The 19792-nt window shown below is 34.7% G+C and overlaps 1 protein-coding gene across 1 annotated transcript in view; it reads left to right on the top strand.

The window, feature by feature from the left end:
* Positions 1 to 19792, top strand: part of LOC138334581 (uracil-DNA glycosylase-like) — a 40260-nt gene continuing 20468 nt past the window's right edge. Inside the window, exons 1-4 of the mRNA XM_069283232.1 lie at positions 1 to 708; positions 1120 to 1216; positions 4711 to 4961; positions 5322 to 5467. The gene's annotated coding sequence lies outside the window, so the exon portion shown is untranslated. The remainder of the gene's footprint in view (positions 709 to 1119; positions 1217 to 4710; positions 4962 to 5321; positions 5468 to 19792) is intronic.

Raw genomic sequence — 19792 nt, 5'->3', positions numbered from 1 at the left:
TATATTATATAAATTATGTTTGTAAAAAATAACTATGCCCCCTCCCCTTCCGCTTTTCCTAGGAAATGCGAAACTAGAGTAACCAGGACATTCTATTACATCTTCTTCTGAAATCTCTAAAAAGTCACTGTCATTCAACTTTTTGCAAAGACCTTTCCCGATATTCCACGAAACCACGGATATAGAATCCGTACAGTCACTCTCCGCGCCTCCCTATCTCAGGTTAAATGGCGTTCCATGACTTGTTGTCTCCTTTAGGTTAAGTTGGGGGTGGTGTTCGCTGGAATGACTATTGGCTTCGAAAGACCCATTACCAGCCTCGAAAGATGATAATCGTGCTCTAGAGGTAGGTCGATCCACAGCACTGTTGGGAGTAGATGCCGTCCGTTCTCTCTTACCAAAGTCATTTATGTAGTGTGTGTTTTCAGGACTGTTAGTATATACCTTTTTCTGAAAGGTTTCCTCTTCGGGAGAACTAGTCACCTTGTCATCCTTTCGCCGTGGGTTTTCAGTGTTCCATGCAGAATCCTGAAAGAGTTGGCCGTCGATATAAAGTCTATCTCTGACCAGTTTGACGTGGTGGCCAGCCGATTTATGATGCTTCATAATCGGATATAGCCTTTTCCTCCTCACCTCTACAGCGTCTGGGAACTGTTCATTAACTTGCTTCTTATACAGATATACAGGCACGACCCACAATAAGGAATGGTAATTTTAAAATGTTAAAAAAATAATAATAATACCATTTCGAGAGTACCACAGCAACTGCATATTATATACAAAGTGTCCATAGCATACTTTTTAACGAAAGTTGTTCATATTTACTTATTCTGAAAAAAATCTTGAGTTTTTAAATCGGCTGGTTTGAAGCATATAGTAATTATATAATAAGTCTCCATGCTATTAAGAATCGAAACCGAAAGTAGAATTATTGATGTATATGTTTCTGGAAAATCATTTAATTAGATGGGAAAGCTGGTATTTCCAATATCGTGTTCAGACCGACCTTTACTAGGGTTATATAGACATGCTAATTTTTAAGCGTGATTTTGGTTCCTGACCAATCAGAAAACGACGAATGTTATGGCATTGTTAAATTTGTTACGTTACTAAATTTAGTGACAAAACTACACAGAGCCCCAGATCACACACCTGTTGGCAGACCTTCACAGCAGACAGCTCGCTCACTTGGAGTTATCTCTGAATCACAACAAAGGTAAGTGTATTGTGTAGCTGTAATTACTGTTTGATATCCTTGCCACATTAACTTGCGTCTTATACAGATATACAGTCACGACCCACAATAAGGAATGGTAATTTTAAAATGCAAAAAAAAATAATATTAACAATAATAATACCATTTCGAGAGTACCACAGCAACTGCATATTATATACAAAGTGTCCATAGCATACTTTTTAACGAAAGTTGTTCATATTTACTTATTCTAAAAAAAATCTTGAGTTTTTAAGTCGGCTGGTTTGAAGCATATAGTAATTATATAATAAGTCTCCATGCTATGAACTAGCTAGAACGAATATACGTACCCGGCCTGCTATACCTTTCGGCCGGGTACGAATTGGTCCCTATGTGTCGTAGTGGAGCACTGCCTCCGAAAAGCACTCGGACATAGTTTTCTATACTTTTTTGTAGGTTTCCAGTTGTTTTATGCGTATACATGCATGTACATGTACATATTATTTTTGTCCAAAACAAACATAACTACCATTCTTAATATCTACCGTACCGCTCACACGACGTCATATTTACAATTTCTGGACTTACCGTAAAAATCCCCTTCAGAAAGACCTTCATATGTATTACGTAAAAGAATAATGCCTCGGTGGGAATTTGATCTATGTGGTTCAGTTTTATTGCCTAGTAAGTAAGCGATATCGAACAAGTAAGATAAAATGCAAATAAACGTTCTATAACGGTTTGCATAATCATTACTTTGCTCCATTAGCAGTAATAGGCACCAATTGTAGCTCTAAAGACGACACTATTTTCTGTCTAAAAGTCTATTGCAGCTATGAACTAGCTAATACGCATATTCAGGATACACTGAAATATTGCGTCATCCTTAGCTAATGTCCACGCATAGGAACCGTGCAGTGTTTCATATCCTAATACCAACACAATTGTAAGCGTGCTTACATCATATTGCTTATTATTGCTGTTGACGCAGTACTATTTGCAGGCTCATGTGTGCATTTTGTAGTCTTTATGAAGAGATAAAGTTGGTCCCCTTTTGTGTCATTTATTCAATTAAGAAGGATAAGTCACACTGAGGTTTGGGGAAGTACAGCGCAGGAGCTTTTGTGTTTGTGCACTGACCGTGACGTTGACCTTTGATATCCGCCGGCGCAGCCGTTGATGTAGCTTGAGAGTGCGAGGGTTACCGTCTTACTTTCTGAAGCGGGCCGTCATTTCATGAGCTGTCGTATTTTTTTAACGGAAATTCAAGACATCTCTTCTAAATCTTCCGTCCTTAAAGCAAGTAATAAACGTTGTGAAATTTAATAAACTTTACATTGGTGTTTCGTTTGACTCGAGGTTTTTATTCCCGGTTCACAGGCGTCTCGCGTGGTGGTTAGTAGTGTAAAGAGACAGTCACCAATCCTTCTCACTTATAAATTCTTGATTAAAGTGTATAGTCAAACGGAACCCTAGTTGTAAGTCTGCGTCTTTTCCACACGTTTACAGCCGTGCTACCCCAACTGAGAACGACGCGTGTATATAAACGGTGACCGCCTTATATCCCTACGGCCCAATAGTCCGAAGGCCCATTAGTCCTAAGGCCCTATTTGGGAACTAACTATTCTGTTACTTATATTCATCAAATTACTTGAATTGTCACTCAGGTTTTTTCGAATGATGTTAATGTTTTCATTTTTCCATTTAACAGACTCACACTCAGCTATTTCCTTACTTCTAGATCGTGTATTTGTAGACAAAGCTTCATGTTTATAATTCAAACGTATTCTAAAAGTGATTGGTGCATGATCTGAAATCGTTAAAAAATTTCCAGACTTAAACATGCTAATATCATTAAAGATTTCAATAGATGTCAATAAATAATCAATGCTTTAATAATACTTTTCCCATTTTTACTGTAGAAAGTGAAACTTCCATCTCTGTCACCTTCGTGACGGCCATTGACAATACGTAAACCACTAGCTTTACACAACGATAAAAGTCTTCTACCAAATGAGTTCACATATTCATCCATATTACTTCTAGTTTACATCACTATTGTAGTTAAAACTTTCTAATTTATCTAGTAGATCATTATTTGGTATGTCATTCTCAATAAAATCATGTCTAACACCTGTTCTCGAATTAAGATCTCCAAGCACGTATACCGAACCTTCATTATTATATTTGACAAGTGTTTCCTCTAAACTCTGAAACAAGTCAGTATTATTAGATGTATAGAATACACTATTTTCAGGGGGCAAGTAACAAAAAATGAAGTGAATTGTACAATTTTGTTTGGTGTATTTCAGAACTATTATTGAATCGTTAGTGTTATGTACAACTCTAATGTTATTATATAATTTTTTTTTTCCACTCAGAGTTGAGAATATTAAATTTTTTTAGCATTCTTTTACTCTTTTCATTTTGATAGAAATACCGATTCATGCAATATATATACATACATACATACATACATACAAATGTACATACATACATACATACATACATACATGTACATACATACATACATGTACATACATACATACATACATGCATGCATACATACATACATACATACATACATACATACATACATACATACATACATACATACATACATACATACATACATACATACATACATACATACATACATACATACATACATACATACATACATACATACATACCATCACATACATTCATACATACATACATACGTACATACATACATACACACACACACACACGCATACATACTTACATACCAACGCACACACACCATCACACACACACACATACACCCACCCACACACACACACACACACATACATACACATACATACATACATACATATTTGTACATACATATTGTACACATTTATTATCTACATCTAAATACTCTATTAACATGTACATGTATGTAACATTTTAACATAATCACTCATTCATCAAACATCATCTATATTATAAATATAATTGATTAGTTTAATTTGTTCACTTAATATTCTCGTTTCATCATAGTGGGTTATATAAATTATTATATTATTATTATTATATTATATAAATTATGTTTGTAAAAAATAACTACGCCCCCTCCCCTTCCGCTTTTCCTAGGAAATGCGAAACTAGAGTAACCAGGACATTCTATTACATCTTCTTCTGAAATCTCTAAAAAGTCACTGTCATTCAACTTTTTGCAAAGACCTTTCCCGATATTCCACGAAACCACGGATATAGAATCCGTACAGTCACTCTCCGCGCCTCCCTATCTCAGGTTAAATGGCGTTCCATGACTTGTTGTCTCCTTTAGGTTAAGTTGGGGGTGGTGTTCGCTGGAATGACTATTGGCTTCGAAAGACCCATTACCAGCCTCGAAAGATGATAATCGTGCTCTAGAGGTAGGTCGATCCACAGCACTGTTGGGAGTAGATGCCGTCCGTTCTCTCTTACCAAAGTCATTTATGTAGTGTGTGTTTTCAGGACTGTTAGTATATACCTTTTTCTGAAAGGTTTCCTCTTCCGGAGAACTAGTCACCTTGTCATCCATTCGCCGTGGGTTTTCAGTGTTCCATGCAGAATCCTGAAAGAGTTGGCTGTCGATATAAAGTCTATCTCTGACCAGTTTGACGTGGTGGCCAGCCGATTTATGATGCTTCATAATCGGATATAGCCTTTTCCTCCTCACCTCTACAGCGTCTGGGAACTGTTCATTAACTTGCTTCTTATACAGATATACAGGCACGACCCACAATAAGGAATGGTAATTTTAAAATGTTAAAAAAATAATAATAATACCATTTCGAGAGTACCACAGCAACTGCATATTATATACAAAGTGTCCATAGCATACTTTTTAACGAAAGTTGTTCATATTTACTTATTCTGAAAAAAATCTTGAGTTTTTAAATCGGCTGGTTTGAAGCATATAGTAATTATATAATAAGTCTCCATGCTATTAAGAATCGAAACCGAAAGTAGAATTATTGATGTATATGTTTCTGGAAAATCATTTAATTAGATGGGAAAGCTGGTATTTCCAATATCGTGTTCAGACCGACCTTTACTAGGGTTATATAGACATGCTAATTTTTAAGCGTGATTTTGGTTCCTGACCAATCAGAAAACGACGAATGTTATGGCATTGTTGGATGTGTTACGTTACTAATAGTGACAAAAACTACACAGAGCCCCAGATCACACACCTGTTGGCAGACCTTCACAGCAGACAGCTCGCTCACTTGGAGTTATCTCTGAATCACAACAAAGGTAAGTGTATTGTGTAGCTGTAATTACTGTTTGATATCCTTGCCACATTAACTTGCGTCTTATACAGATATACAGTCACGACCCACAATAAGGAATGGTAATTTTAAAATGCAAAAAAAAAAAATATTAACAATAATAATACCATTTCGAGAGTACCACAGCAACTGCATATTATATACAAAGTGTCCATAGCATACTTTTTAACGAAAGTTGTTCATATTTACTTATTCTAAAAAAAAATCTTGAGTTTTTAAGTCGGCTGGTTTGAAGCATATAGTAATTATATAATAAGTCTCCATGCTATGAACTAGCTAGAACGAATATACGTACCCGGCCTGCTATACCTTTCGGCCGGGTACGAATTGGTCCCTATGTGTCGTAGTGGAGCACTGCCTCCGAAAAGCACTCGGACATAGTTTTCTATACTTTTTTGTAGGTTTCCAGTTGTTTTATGCGTATACATGCATGTACATGTACATATTATTTTTGTCCAAAACAAACATAACTACCATTCTTAATATCTACCGTACCGCTCACACGACGTCATATTTACAATTTCTGGACTTACCGTAAAAATCCCCTTCAGAAAGACCTTCATATGTATTACGTAAAAGAATAATGCCTCGGTGGGAATTTGATCTATGTGGTTCAGTTTTATTGCCTAGTAAGTAAGCGATATCGAACAAGTAAGATAAAATGCAAATAAACGTTCTATAACGGTTTGCATAATCATTACTTTGCTCCATTAGCAGTAATAGGCACCAATTGTAGCTCTAAAGACGACACTATTTTCTGTCTAAAAGTCTATTGCAGCTATGAACTAGCTAATACGCATATTCAGGATACACTGAAATATTGCGTCATCCTTAGCTAATGTCCACGCATAGGAACCGTGCAGTGTTTCATATCCTAATACCAACACAATTGTAAGCGTGCTTACATCATATTGCTTATTATTGCTGTTGACGCAGTACTATTTGCAGGCTCATGTGTGCATTTTGTAGTCTTTATGAAGAGATAAAGTTGGTCCCCTTTTGTGTCATTTATTCAATTAAGAAGGATAAGTCACACTGAGGTTTGGGGAAGTACAGCGCAGGAGCTTTTATGTTTGTGCACTGACCGTGACGTTGACCTTTGATATCCGCCGGCGCAGCCGTTGATGTAGCTTGAGAGTGCGAGGGTTACCGTCTTACTTTCTGAAGCGGGCCGTCATTTCATGAGCTGTCGTATTTTTTTAACGGAAATTCAAGACATCTCTTCTAAATCTTCCGTCCTTAAAGCAAGTAATAAACGTTGTGAAATTTAATAAACTTTACATTGGTGTTTCGTTTGACTCGAGGTTTTTATTCCCGGTTCACAGGCGTCTCGCGTGGTGGTTAGTAGTGTAAAGAGACAGTCACCAATCCTTCTCACTTATAAATTCTTGATTAAAGTGTATAGTCAAACGGAACCCTAGTTGTAAGTCTGCGTCTTTTCCACACGTTTACAGCCGTGCTACCCCAACTGAGAACGACGCGTGTATATAAACGGTGACCGCCTTATATCCCTACGGCCCAATAGTCCGAAGGCCCATTAGTCCTAAGGCCCATTAGTCCTAAGGCCCGTTAGTCCGAAGGCCCAATAGTCCGAAGGCCCGATAGTCCGAAAACAGATAATATAACTGGAATTTATATGCGAACATTTCTCGAAATGAAACAAACGTTTGTTACAGTTTTAGACGCAAAAGTGCTAAGGTCTACTTATTATATATAATTACATGTATGTGACTCTATATATTTGATACGAAAAATGATAATAAACAACGAAATGTTGCGAATTTTCAAAAAGAGCATAATCTTAAATTACGTGAACGTACATGTATCTGATATTAAAGAGTATATGCATTTTATATGTAAAATGCAATCCGGTTTAAAATCTCCCCAAAAAATCATTATGTGGGCCATTTCCGTCATTAAGGGTAGAATAAACAAGTCAAAGAAAAGGGAAGGAAACGCAAAAAATAAGTCTTTAAACACATGTACATATTGTACAATATAACGACGTTTACATGTATAATAAAGGTCATTTTTCGGTAAGATTTGATTATATAATTCATTTATTCATGGAGCAACGTTAATTCTAATGCAATCAAATTACAGTGTACATAAGGCTTACAATCGGACATATCTGTAAGATAATTCATCGAACGTATGCTTGTGAGATATCTTATTAAGGATTAACTTGAATAGATATCTTATATGTTATGGAGATATAACACAAAAATCTGAGTGTACTCTAAATAAACCGCGAAGCGGTTTATGATGAGAGTACACTCAGATTTTTGTGTTATATCTCCATAACATAAAAAAATTATTCTTAATCCGTATAATTCAATTTACTTACGATAATCTCTTCAATACTCAAAATTTATTTTGGGACTCTTTTGTCTATGAAATCATTACGCCGTCATCTCAGCCAATCAGAAGCAACGTCACAAACGACGACGCCATTTTTTCCTTTATGGGCTGATAAAGTAAATTTTTAAGCGAATGAAAATACTCGTAACAAGGAAAATTGAATTATTGAAATATAACATATTAACTTTATTATTATTATTTTTTTTCTTTTGATGTAATTTTGACCTTGCCGTCCAAAGAAATTGTCAGATCAGCAGTGCAGAAAAATACAACTGTACATTAATTATAACAACTATATAACTTGCAATATCTACTAATTTTCGGACTAACGGGCCTTCGGACTATTGGGCCTTCGGACTAAAGGGCCTTAGGACTATTGGACCTTCGGACTAACGGGCCTTCGGACTATTAGGCCGTAGGGATATAAGGGTGTCACCATATTTCTACCGCTGACTTGTATCGATGTCGATGTCGATGCGCATGACAGGCGGGTTGGATGGACGTGCTTTGTACACGCTCTGGATTTTTAAATTCATAATCAAGTGTTGACTGTTTTTTCGGATAGCAATATGGCAAGTAAGTGGGACTCCGAAACGATGTGTAATAACGTTTAAAGTTGACTGTCAAATGTAATGACGAAAAAACGTAAAGGGTCTAAAACTTCACCAAGCGGGGTCTCACCACCGGACAAAGTGCATGTTAAAATGGCCGCTTCTCCTGCCACCCAGGGTGTGTCCGGTGTGATCTCAGATGCACACGGATCATTATACCAAGGCGATGGACTTGTTTATCAATACGCCCCCACTCCTGTTATGATGGGTAGCTATGTGAATGGTTATAGTTGCCAGATGGCGTCTACACCGATACAAAGTAACGTACAAGGTAATGTACATGTGCCGGGGTCCGCGATGTCGCCTATCACGCGCGGAGCGTCGCCAACCCAATACACTAACTATATCAACGTACATGCTCGATGCGATAGTCCAACAACCCACTTACACCAGCAGTTACTGCCGCCTCCACCTCCTCCCCTAACACCTCCTCCTCCGACGGCTCATCCATTCATGTTACTGGTCAACGATCTAAATACAAGGCTAGCACAACTAGATCAAATTTTACCTAAGCTGAGTCTGCTCGACCAAATTAATGACAAGATGGACAGTTTTGAAAAATGTATTAGAAATCTTCAACAAGAAATAACAGAAGTAAGGCAATTAGCTGAAAACAACAAGACAACAAACGATAAGCAAGAAGAGCATCACTATAGTCTAGAATCGCGTGTGCGTGAGCTTGAGAAAACTAACGATAATCTAATGAGGGAGAATAACGATCTCCATGAAGATTTTCTAAAGCTCCAGACCCACTCAATGAAATATAACTTAATATTTAATGGGATTGAGGGTACTGACGACAACCTAACGAACGAAAACACGGAGGAAGTCCTTAAAGGTTTTATAAGGAATGAACTGGGTGTAGAGGATGCTGAATCTATACATTTTCAAAATGTACACCGTTTGAGAAAAAGGAAAGACGGCAAACCAAGGGGCATTGTGGCTAGGTTCACGCGTTACACAGATCGCGATCGCGTCCTGAGAACAGTCCCTGTAAAACTACGAGACAAACGACAGTTTTCTGTGTCACAGCAGTTCCCTATTGAAATCGCGCGGAGGAGAGATGCCCTATATCCGATAATGAAGGAGCACCAGCGCCGCGGAGTTAAGGCGGTGATCAACTACGACAGATTGTACGTAAACGGATCACCATACACGGCGCCGGAGCCGGGATACCCACACGCTGCGACCCTGCCCCCGGATCAGAGGAATCGACCCTAGGACCGATCGACAAGAGTTCCAACGATATCGGAACTGAAAGTAACTTTTGTTAATGTTTGTGGTATACGATCGAAACTATTACTTCCTGAATTTACTGAAATTATTACATCTCATGACGTTATTATATTAGCTGAAACTAAGACTGATGATCTCGATGTCATTGAATTGCCATTTGGTTATAATTATATGGTTAAGAATAGAGCTAATGTTAAAAATAAGTCCGGTGGTATAATGATCATTTTCAAAGATAAATACAAGCCATATTTTTGTTCCCAGAAACAATATCAGAATTTGTACAATGGGTAGATATACGATTTTTCAATAACTCGCCTTCAGTACTACTAGGCTGTGTTTATGTTCCACCGGAAACCTCTAAGTATGCATCTAATGAGGCATTTTCAGAAATCCAAGACGAGATGATAAGTTTGATGAAGAAAGAAAAAATGGTAATGCTTATTGGCGATTTTAACGCCAGAACTAACTCATACAATGATTACGTGGTGCCTGATGATAATTTGATAGCCGTGATAGATATATTAGAAGATAATGACTTGTATGATGATCTATATGATTTTGAGAATCTCGCTCGCTTAGGAATTCCACTTCAGAGAACAAGTCAGGACACAGCGAGACCAAATAATTTTGGTGTTAAACTATTGGAATTCTGCAAAAATAGTAACCTATATATAGTGAATGGTAGAATCGGTAACGATAAATATATTGGAAGAAACACCTGTAAAAATGTAAGTCTAGTTGATTATTTGATTGTATCTTCAAATGTGTTTCCTTTAATTAATCAATTTGAGATTCTTGATTTTGATCCACTAATCTCAGATGTGCATAATAGAATAGTATTTTCCATATTTTTAACTGAAAACGTAGTTGACGACACAGTTGAAACTACAGAGAAAAGTGAAAAATGGGTCAACGATAGACAAATTGATTTCATAACTGAACTTGGAAATGATACAGAACGATATCTACAATCGATAAATATGAAAATTGAAAATATGAAAGTCTCTGAAAATGATATATCTGAACAGGATATAAACAATGTTGTGAATGATATAAGTACTATGTTTATGAAAACCTCAACAAAGGTTTTTGGGACCAAAAAGGTTATAAAGAAAAAGTCGGGTAAAACTAATAAAAGATACCAACCATGGTTTACCCACGAATGTGTCGTAAAAAGGAAAGAATTCCATGAAGCAAAAAAAGCGTATAAGATGCTAAAAAGTAATGCGAACCGGGAAAAAATTAAAAAAGAAAAGTAAGGAATATAAAAATATGATAAATAATAATTATTCAAATTATCAAAAAGATATCGAAGATGAAATTAGAAAAACTTCAAAATCCAATCCAAAACCTTTTTGGAATATATTAAAGAAAATTGATAAGACAACAAAGGGAGGCGAACTTGATTTTACTATAGACGAGATTCACGAATATTTTAAAAAATTAAGTTATGATAATGAGCAGGTTGAGGAATTTGTTCTACCAGAAATTACTGAAAATCAGTATGAAAATATTTTAAATTGTAGAATAAGCCCCGATGAAATTATTATTGCTATAAAAAAAATAAGTAATAATAAATCATGCGGATTTGATAATATTATAAATGAGTATATTAAAAGCTCAGTTGACATTATGTTACCTATATATGTTGATTTATTTAATATTGTACTGGATAGTGGTATAATTCCAGAAAGTTGGAACACGGGTGTAATCAAACCCATTTATAAAAATAAAGGAGACAAAAAGGATTTGGATAATTATAGGGCGATAACTCTTGTTTCATGTTTGGGAAAAGTGTTTACATCAATTTTGAATTCTAGATTATACAAACTCTCCGACGAGATTAACCTAATAAGTAATGCGCATGCAGGTTTCAGAAAAGGGCATTCAACACTTGATAATATATTTATTCTACATGCATTGATATCGATTTATTTATCCTCGGGAAGAAAATTGTATTGTGCATTTATTGACTTCCGCAAAGCTTTTGATTCAGTTTGGCGAATTGGTTTGTGGCGAAAATTAATCAAAAGTAATATTACAGGTAAAATTTTCAAAGTCTTGTTTAATATGTATTCAAATACTAAATCATGTGTTAGAAATGGTAATGAAGTAACACCAATGTTTACATGTAATATCGGGTTAAAACAAGGAGAAAATTGCTCCCCATTTTTGTTTGCATTGTATCTTAACGATCTGGAAGAATTTTTAGCTTCGAAAAACGTTGACTGTTTATCGAAACTACACGAATTGTGCTGGGATTCAATTGGAATTTATGTAAAAATGTTTGTTATTTTATATGCTGACGATACAGTCCTAATGTCGGAAACTCCTGAAGGTTTGCAGCTTATGCTTGATAAGTTCCAAGAGTATTGTGAAAATTGGAAATTAACAGTGAATACACAAAAAACAAAACTAGTAATTTTTTCAAAGAGAAAACATAACAATGAAAATAGGTTCACATTATATAATAAGGAGCTTGAGATACAAGACACATTTTCCTATTTAGGTATTTTGTTTAATTATAATGGCAACTTTACTGCAGCAAAAAATCGACTGTCTGAACAGGCCCAAAAGGCACTTTATGTTGTATATCGTAAAATAAGAAATATTGACTTACCAATTGACTTGAAATTTAAATTATTTGATACACTAGTCAATCCTATTTTATTATACTCGTGCGAAATATGGGGCTATGAGAAAACACAACTTCTTGAAAAGATACATTTACAGTTCTGTAAGAGAATACTAGGCCTAAGAAAAAGCACGGCAAACTTTATGGTATACGGAGAATCTGGAAGATACTCACTAGATGTAGATATTAGATTAAGAATGGTGAAATTTTGGCATATGTTGGTTTGTAATGAAAATAAATTATCAGGCCGTATGTATAGATTGATGTATTCACTTCATGAAACAGGACAAATGCAATTAAAATGGATCAAGTTTATCAAAAATACTTTTAATAATATCGGTTTAAGTCATGTCTGGTTATATCAAAAAAGTTGTATACCAAATATTAACTTTTTAAAGAACGAAGTTAAACAAAAATTAAAAGATCAGTTTATACAGCACTGGTTAAGTGATATAGAAAAATCATCTAGAGGAAATGTTTATACTACTTTTAAACACAATTTTGGTTTAGAAGACTACTCGATACGGTTGAAAAACAAAGATTCAAAAATGTTATGTAAATTTAGAACTTCCAATATGAAACTACCGGTAGAAACCGGAAGATGGAGAGGGTTGCAAAGGAATGATAGAATATGTTCATTGTGTAATATGGGTATAGGAGATGAATTTCATTATTTGTTTTTATGTAATCATATTAATGTTAAACAACTAAGATTAAAGTTTATTCCATCCTATTATCACACAAATCCAAGCAAAGTTAAAATGGAAGGAATGTTCAGAATTTTCAATAAGAAGCTATTAATTAATATCAGTTCATTTATTCAAAAACTGTCTTTACTCTTATAAAAACGCATGTTACATTGTTCATTTTTGTCTCTAATACAAAACATGTATAATAATTGCCAACAAATGCCATGTTCTATATTGTATATGTGTATATCTCATGTACTACATTTTGTATGTTTATATCTCTATATACACGTGCCTGTCATGCACTAAAACTGTATTATAAATTGGACCTCTTGTCACACAGTTACTGTGTCTGAGTGAATAAACAAATCTTGAATCTTGAAAATCTTTGAATGAGTGTTCATTTATAGACTCGAGTACTGTCGCCAAATCCACAGGTAAATTGGTACTGGATGAGTGTACTGTAGTCGTGTTAGTTCCACAGGTAAATTGGTACTGGATGCTACGCTCCGGCCTCTCATCCTTTACAAAAATATACTACGTGATATTTAAATAAGTATATTTAGTGTGCTAATGCTGTAACCCTTCTTTTATGACTATACATATAGATTCGAAATGGTGAAAATACATGCTTAGAATTTTTACTAATACCTTAGAAATTACGGTAGATTGCTATATATATGCCACGATTCCGTAATTACAGTATTAGACTGGAATAATGTTTAAAGTTAAATCTTTAGTTGAAATAGTTCTTAGAACCATTTTTGTTTTACCTGTGTACGACTTATATATATCCTAGGTATGATCAGGGATATTTTATTTCCATTTGCTTTTACATCTTCATTTTAAAAATGGAGGTGACAATAAAAAAAACCTAGAGCATAGGGGTGTATCTCTGAACGCCAACATTTTGGATTTACCTGTAGGGTAGTTTGTTGTGACAGTGGTTATAGTCTTTTTCCTAAAAGGAGTACCAATGCCAACATGTAAATTTACCTGTAAAAGTTACCTGTTGATCCTTATCTACATGTATATTGATTATCATTTTAATTAATTTTTAATTCAATAAGTGTTCAGAATTAGTATCAGAAACATATCTACATAATAAATGTTTCTGTTAATATCTATGAAAATATAATACATAGAATTTATGAATGAAATTAAATTAAATTCATGATGATTTTATTTCAAGAAGTTTCAAGATTTTCATGATATATCTAAAATCCCTGGTATCAATCTCATTAGATTTTCAACAGATTGATACTAAAATCAAATGAAATCCTTTAAAATTAAATTCACATGGAAGTAACTTTCCCATTCAGTAATATCCAAGCAAAAAATCCGAAATAGAATAATTTTATTTCAACTTTGTTTGAAACAATATAAGCCCTTTGCCTAACTATTGAAACATGATTTTTTTCAACAAGTTTGTTTCATAGATATCTTTTAAGTGACCTCATGTAGCTTCTGTGTTAATTATCTACAAAAGAGTAAGTGAGTATATGTCATATATGACTTCCAAAATGTAGTAATTGTACTATACTAGCCTTTTTAAGTTAACAGAACATAAAATATATCTAAAAAGTCGTATTGGGATGCATCCATTATCGCAATTATATAATTTTCCTACTTTATTATCTTAAGATGGTTTTTCTAGATCAGCGTGATATTACATTATACTGTAAATGTATTTCATTATAACAAATGAGCACCCAATGATTAAACTGTTGTCTGTTTACAGTGCTGTAAATGATACATTTTTGTGCATGTTAGAAATAACTTATACGTTTCTTTCTTATAGTTGATCTTCGGTCAAATATTGTTACTAGATACAAAGTGGTATATGTAGTACCATCATCTTTAAAAAGAAAACTAAATAAGAAAGCTGTTAATTTGGTATTCTGAGCATCAAAAGTTAGCAACATTTCTTGAATTACAAGACCTACAACATATGGACTTCAAATAATGTTACCACAATTGCAACATTATATGTATATCTATAATGTGCATTAGAATGATTATGGTTAGATGTAGGACTCCAAGTAACAGTCTACAATCTCATTTCATTTAGTATTTTTTACAGAATTAAGTTATAAAAATACTTTGTATCTAAATTACACATAGAGCATTAAATACCGATGATACTTTCAATGTATTATTACCAATGTTTAAAAAACATCATATATGTGTGTTTGTGTCGGATTCAATAGATAATTTAAACTATAATCAACAGGTCAAAATTTTCGAAAAAATTATTTAAAACTTTTATGATCTCTTTTTTTCTCCACTCATTTTCTAACCAAATACTTAAAGGTATACGTCTATGTGATTGAAGCATTCAACTATACACAATCACAATAAATGAAAGTTAGCTAAGAATGTAGCCCTGGAGAACTCCTGTGTCAATACAGAATACTGTTTTATTAAAACATACACTGTTAAAAAAAAAACGCTTTTCTGATAAAATTGAGATAAGATTTGAAAAAAATATTTCACCTGGAACACAAAATACATTGTTCTTAATAATCTCCATGTAGTTCCTTATTAATTCTTAGCATTTACAATGTATATAATTTTATGTACATATTAAAGCACTGATTATCTAATTTTTACATAACATGTATATTGTAAGAAATATATTGAAGGAATTATTTTCCAAAACCCACCCATGTTACCTACATACATATAAATCTCAGGTGACTTTACAGGTGAAAATAAAGACAGCTTATATGAAACAGTATATAATTACCTTCCCATTGTTTCCTAAAACAACACCAACCTATTGTTGATAAATATGTTGGCGTTCAGAGAACACCCCGAGCATAGATGTACGGGGTTTCCATAATTCAAATCACAATCCAATAAACGGATGTCTTAACCTGATTGACAGTAAGACAATAGCAATATAGTCCACCGAATAGCAAATTGCCCGCGGCCAGGTAATTACAGGTGAGTTCGAGGAATGGCGCTGTGTACAGGGTCCTGGTACAGGTATTACATAACCATCAAACCAAAGGCATGGCTAATTATATATCTATATCGGAGTATCTACTCGTATATCGATTAAAAATTGAAAGCGACCGCACGGTCTGAAAAAATAGTTTGTTTTGCTTAATATCTCAATATTAAGATCTTTTATAATATCAAAAATAAATTCTTTCTACCATATGTTGAAACGTTTTACGGTATTGTAATAAATGTATCTCAATTTATTCGGTTAACAACACACAACACAATGTTTGTAATGATCAATCATCGGTGTGTACGTACGTCAAAACTTTAATCAAGAATTTTTTAAATTGTTACGTAAAATTTCATTTTACAGTCACAAACTTTTTAATTCACAATGTATCAAAGATACAGACTATAGGAAAATATTATCTAATTAAAGCTTATTCGTTGCTGAACTCCTCTACAAAAAATCCGAAACTTTTATTTCTGTTTGGATTTTCTTTCATAATTACATGAAGATACCTGCTATGAGAGCATAAATTAGAGTATTTGAAACATCGAATTTCACTCTTTTAGGTATTTACATTCGAGCCAAAGTTATTGTACGATTAACTTCACTCAAAAGTGATCATAAAAAAGCGTTGATCGGCTTTTCCTGTGACCGTCGATGTAAGTGATAGCACATCAGGTATAGTACAGCTATAAGCCACGGACTATTATGACGTCACACGGTTTAGAGCTAGAAAATATGCATAATCGGGTGGTCAGAAAATTTGACCTCGATATCGACTTCTTTCAGGTTATTCCGGTCGCGCGCGGCACGGAGAGGTTTCTACACGTGCTAATAAAGCCATTTCCAGCATAAACTGAAATTATAATTTTTGACTGCACAAATCCTTTAAGGAAAAATAAGGATAAATGTATGTTTGGTAATAAATTAACAAAATTGCAGTTTTACACACGTACATCCCGTCGACACTAGCTGTTATAGGGTCAATTTAGCCTCATGAAGTTTCATTTCGTATTATTTAAAATAATAAAATTAACCAACCTGGTATACAGACGGAGGAAACTTTCAAGCTGTGACAATGATTTTATTTTATTAAACATACCGTTGTGTAAATATGTTACGAACTAATATTTCTGCTACCGATCTTGGTACTTAAGGGAAAAGTCAGTTGTTTTCTGTTATCAAAAGTGATTATTATTTCTTTGGTAATATTCCAATATTCCCAGTGACTACACATATACATGAATATTATATCAAGGACTGATACGTCCTTCATTATATTATCCATGACCCGACCCGGGTAGTCTGATGTCTCCTAGTTAAACTCACTTTATAAAATTGTTACGCTTTCATGATATATGGCATTAAGCAAGGATTTATAAGTGAGAAAGATTCCTCACTGTCCCTTTACATTACTAAACACCACGCGAGACGTCTATGAACCGGGCATAAAACCATTTTTCTCAACAAATACTTGTCTTATCGAGTCAAACAAAAAATCCAAACAATGTGCTTCTTCCAACTTCACATTTATTCTCCCGGAAACCGGAAGAGTACAACTAAACATAGAAAACAAGATACGGAGACGGAATACAATAATAATAATATTATAATACACAAAACAGCAAATTCCGGATATTCTATTGATGGTACAATAATATATATACCATGTATATAACATCCCCCCCCCCCGCAAAAATGAAAAAAAAAAACCTTTTTTTCACAAACCATCAATCGAATATACAGAATTTTACTTCCAAATCACATTATATGCTAAAGTGGCATATTTTTCTATTTTGAAAATTAAAACAAATTATCCATAGAAAGAAATTAAAAAAACACCAATAGATGCTTTACAGCTTAAATCTGTCACAAGTTACTTACTAGAAAATTATCAATATGGCGAAACAATGTATTAGTCACTGTTTATCTTATATTATAAGTGATAGTCATAAGTAGTAGTACAATGTACGAGATAGGACACAGTTCTGTTTCAGCAAATATAACGAAAACCATATAAAAAAATCATGATCAATTTGGTCCAGGCATCTATAGGCTTCATTGGGGAACAAGTGTCCATCAAAAATGAATGTATCCTCTAGAATGTCATAATCCAAGAGTCACCAAAACTTTATATTGATAGTGTTACATAGTCTACTTATACACAAACTTCTGGGGAAGATCTGGTTGTTTTCCTGTTAAAAATGCGAGCATGTCCTTTCCGTTGATGGAAACATACGCTTCGGGGGCTGATGTCGGCACAGATTTAACTGCTTCCAAACATGGTTCCGGAGACGTCACAGATACAGATGAGACATGTGCAAGTTTATGTTTAACATCAGCATTCTGTATTACTGGGGCAATAGTGGCGGGCTGCTGAACCAAAGATTTAGCACCAAATTTCTCACAAACTGGTACACTCACAGTATTACATGAATAATGTTTATCTTGATGTTGTATTTGCGACTCACCAGTAGATTCTCGCAGATTGGACGAGCGGTCAGTTAACGCAGGTTTCTGTTCTCGGGAAGACCTTTTTCGTTGTTTCCACTCCCTCCTTCGTTTTCTGTCATACCGGAGTTGGGATGGTGATTTGTGCTTCCTGGTTATTTTAACCGGAGGTGTTCGCACATTGTCACTCGCCTTGGAAATGTTGGCATTGGATTTACGACATGGCATGCTTACTTTTGTCCATTTTAATGTTAGGGAAACACTGTCCGTGTTCTCACTCAAAACAAAAGAACAGTCTAAACCAGCGAGTTCCACATCGTACGTTTTCAAAATGTTCAACACTTTATCAGGAATCATGATGGTGAGTTCAATATCAAAACAGTCAAGTAACTTTCATGGTGGTAATGATACACATAACAGGAACAGAAAAGTCAATCACTAGACAAAACGTGGTCCACATCTGCCTGACATCCGACACGCGTTGACGAAAAAAAAAATCCACACAACCGGCAAAATGCCGGGGTAACAACAACACGAAAAGTATCTAAACTTCACATTATGTCCGATTTAGATTCTCCACCATGTACTGGCTTGGCGATGCGAGAGGATGGTTATGAATAAAATCCAAACTTCTTCCAACTTCACATTTATTCTCCCGGAAACCGGAAGAGTACAACTAAACATAGAAAACAAGATACGGAGACGGAATACAATAATACACAATACAGCAAATTCCGGATATTCAATTGATGGTACAATAATATATATATCATGTATATAACACTTGCTTCTTAAATTTTCGTTAAAAAATACGACAGCTCATGAAATGACGGCCCGCTTCAGAAAGTAAGACGGTAATATAACCCTCACACCCGCAAGCTACATCAAAGGCTGCGCCGGCGGATATCAGATGAAAATCAGTCGTAACCCAACGTCACGGTCAGTGCACATACACAACATTCTCGGCACCCATCGGCTGTCAAGCTATCGCTATACCAACTGACAGAGTGAAAGGAAGGGAAGTAACTCTGATGGATGAGAATGAAACACAAAAGCTTCTGCGTCGTACTTCCCCAAAACCCAGTGTGACTTATCCCCTCATATACGTCCTTCATATAAGTAATTATGTCTGACAATGTATCTTGAGAGCAGATTTCGTTTTATTGCTTATTTACCAATACACATGTAAATACACTATATACTTGTTTGTCATTTAATTCAATCGTGAAAATTGGCGGCTTTAAAGGCCCACTACCTTTCCGAAACGGCTTTTAATTTTTAAAATGGGAATGTAAAACGAGATCGATAATTGTGTAGAGTCGCAAAAGTTATTAACTTACCGTTG

Source organism: Argopecten irradians, chromosome 11, assembly GCF_041381155.1.
Source record: "Argopecten irradians isolate NY chromosome 11, Ai_NY, whole genome shotgun sequence".
Taxonomy (NCBI): domain Eukaryota; kingdom Metazoa; phylum Mollusca; class Bivalvia; order Pectinida; family Pectinidae; genus Argopecten; species Argopecten irradians.
The sequence above is the reverse complement of the archived record's forward strand: the minus strand, read 5'-3'. Positions and strand labels throughout refer to the sequence as shown.